This window comes from Nematolebias whitei, chromosome 5 (genome assembly GCF_014905685.2).
Source record: "Nematolebias whitei isolate Nwh7 chromosome 5, NemWhi1, whole genome shotgun sequence".
NCBI classification, from domain to species: Eukaryota; Metazoa; Chordata; class Actinopteri; order Cyprinodontiformes; family Rivulidae; genus Nematolebias; species Nematolebias whitei.
In genome coordinates this window covers 39,938,297-39,941,695 of record NC_056502.1, presented here as the reverse complement: position 1 = coordinate 39,941,695, position 3,399 = coordinate 39,938,297, and positions in this window count along the sequence as shown.

Below are 3,399 nucleotides of genomic sequence, written 5' to 3'. Positions count from 1 at the left end.
ATAAAGAGAGAGAGATACAGATATTTACACATATATATATAGATATACAGATATTTACATATATATATATATAGATATACACACATATACATACACACAAATATATTTACATATCGTATCATATATATATATATACATAACGTATATATCTCCGGTCAGTCTCGTTTTTCACCGGGGGTGCCTCTCGTGCTGTCGGGTGCGGAGGTGTCGTGCAGAGAAGCAGAGGAGCAGCGTGGAGGAGCAGCATGGAGGAACAGGGCTGCGTGGTGCTCGAGAGAAGTTCGGAGTTTGTATTGGAGTTGCTCAGGCCTCCATCCATCCAAACTCACCTGGATAATAATTAATTTTATTCCGGATCATGCTGTTGGCCCCTGTTGGCCTGAAACGATTAGGATCATGCCTTTCACTTCAGGAGGATTTTCTGGTAGCTCGCTCTGCTATTTGCTGCAAATTATCTGTTTCTGTTTCGGCCTGTTGATTCTGGACCCAGCTTCTGTTTCCCATGGGAGCATCCATCCATCCATCCATCCATCCTCACTGGGGGGCCGGAGCCCGCCTCAGCCCAACTCAAACTGCAGTTGGGCCAACTCGTCGGGTTTGTTTGCCATTTGAACTGTGACGTTTTATGGTCTGAAACTTTTTTGCATCATTCATATTACTGTCACTATTTTCAGTTCTCAGATTATCTGGAGTCACTGAATCTTGTTAATACACCTGAATCTGTCCATCACTGCAACTTTCACTGTTTTTGGGTTCTGAATGATCACATCTTCATTAATGTTTCTCATGGTTCGATTATGGGGGCTAATTGTCACACTGTTAACTCCTGTAAATACACATCAGTCAAAAAAATGTCTGATAATAATGTTGTTACTACTCTCAGGGATTCAACCCAACCCTGGACCCCACAGTAATTACAGCACACCAAATGACTTTAAGAATGTGTCTGGGCTTCATTTTCTGCATGTAAACGCACGTAGCCTTCTGAGAAAACTTGATGCCTTGAAAATTCTGGTCAGTTCTTCTGGGGCAGATGTTATCTTCATCTCTGAAACCTGGCTCAACAAATCTGTAGTCAATAATGACCTGGCAATCAATGGATTTAACATCTACCGCTGTGATCGTCAAAAAAAAAAGGGGGGGGGGGTCGCTGTTTATATCAGAGATTCTTTGGTTGCTAGTCTTGTGTCTTCTAAAACAATTCCAAACCAGTTTGAAGCCTTAGCTGTAGACATCACCTTGAATGGAGGCCAGATATTATCTGTAGTCTGCTGTTACCACCCACCTTCAGTAACACCTGAGGCTCTGTCTGCCCTGATGGAATTTCTTGGTAATTTACAATTCAAAGAGATCCTGTTGGCTGGAGACCTCAACATTGATTGGTGTAAGTCGACTCCCCTCTGTGATAAATTCAAGGAATGTTGCCTGTCTCTCAATCTAACCCAATTGATCGACTCTCCCACTAGATTAAACAAAAACCGTCCTGAAAAATCCTCCATCTTAGAACTATTTCTAACTAATATGCCTCACAAATTCCCTAGTACAGGTGTATTTGCCAATATCTTGAGTGATCATTGTGTGACAGCGGCTTTGAGAGATATTAAACTTCCACCTTCTAAGCCCAGATTAATTAAAAAAAGGGATCTGAAACATTTTTGTGAACAGTCATTCCTCTGGGATCTGTCTCATTTTGACTGGCATCGTATTCTGTTAACTGATGACGTGAACTCTGCTTGGAACTATTTTCATAATAGTTTCATTTATTTTCTGAACAAACATGCACCTTTTCGTCAGTTCAGAATAAAGGGATGAGACAGCCCCTGGTTTACTCCAGAGCTAGCTGACCTCCTGCACAAGAGAGATCATCTTTGGGCCACAGTGAGAAAATCTGACTCAGACACTGATTGGTTGAGTTTTCGACAGTTGAGGAATAAATGTACAACTGCTGTCAAAGCAGCAAAACACAACTATTTCTTATCTCAGACCTCCAAAAATCTAAATGACCCTAACAGATTCTGGAAAACCATCAAATCTTTCTCAGGCATCCCCCCAATCCTCTGACCTCCCATCACAACTTCTCATTAACTCTGTTCCTGTGTCAAATAAGCACGAGATCCTGAACTGTTTCAACAAACATTTTGTTGCTTCTAGTTCTTTATTTGACACAGTTACTAATGGAAAATCAGCCACTTCACTTAATAAGCAAACTTCTACAAATCAAATCCCTCTTACAAGTCAATCCTCAGTTAATCACACCTTCTCATTTTCTCCATTCTCAGTCAGTGAGGTCAATAAACTGTTAAACTGTTTGTTGATTCCTATAAATATTTGGGCATCTTGGTCGACTCACATCTCTCTTTTAAGCTCCATGTGGAAAACTTGGTAAAGAAACTGAAAGTTAAACTGGGTTTCTTTTTCAGAAACAGATCCTGTCTAACCCTGAATGCTAGAAAATGCCTTGTATCTGTGACTTTGCTTCCCTCCATTGATTACGGTGACATTATTTACATGAACGCTCCTACAAGAACCCTGCAGATGTTGGATGCTGTCTATCACGGTGCACTAAGATTCATAACTGGCTGTGATTATCGTACCCACCACTGTACCCTGTCCACTGGTTAACTGGACATCATTAACTTCACGCAGACTCTCTCACTGGTACATTTTCATCTTTAAATCACTTCTTGGTCTGCTGCCTTCATACATCTCCTCTTACATGTCTCTGCGTGAGTGCAGCTACAGCGTGCGCTCTCAGGATATTATTACCTGCAGTGTTCCCTCAATGAGGACGTAACTAGGCAAAAAGGTCTTCTCCTACTCCGCTCCTGTTTCCTGGAATATCTTACAAAAAGATTTAAAGCGCTCAACCTTGACCTCTCTAAGTGGCTTAAAGAATCTGTTGGACTCCTGGCAGGGACCAATGCAGACATGTTCCTGTTTTTAGTTTTCTACATTCACCTTAGAATCTAGCTGTTTTTTTGTTACCTTTTTCTTTTAGCCATCCTATTTGTAAAAAAATTAAAAAAAAATAAAAAAAAACTGCAGTATTACTTTTTATAATTGTTTATTGTTGTTGCTGTTGTCCATTGTTGTCATCTTTCTTTGTTGAAATCAGGTCTCTCTTGTAAATGAGTCCTTGAGGCTCAATGGGATTTACCTGTCTAAATAAAGGTTGAATGAATGAATGAATATTTACATATATATAACATAAACATACATATATAAATATATACATATATGTTTATATATGTATATATGTATGTATATGTGTAAATATATTTGTGTGTGTATATCTATCTATCTATATCTATCTATCTATCTATCTATCTATCTATCTATCTATCTATCTATCTATCTATCTATCTATCTATCTATCTATCTATCTATCTATCTATCTAT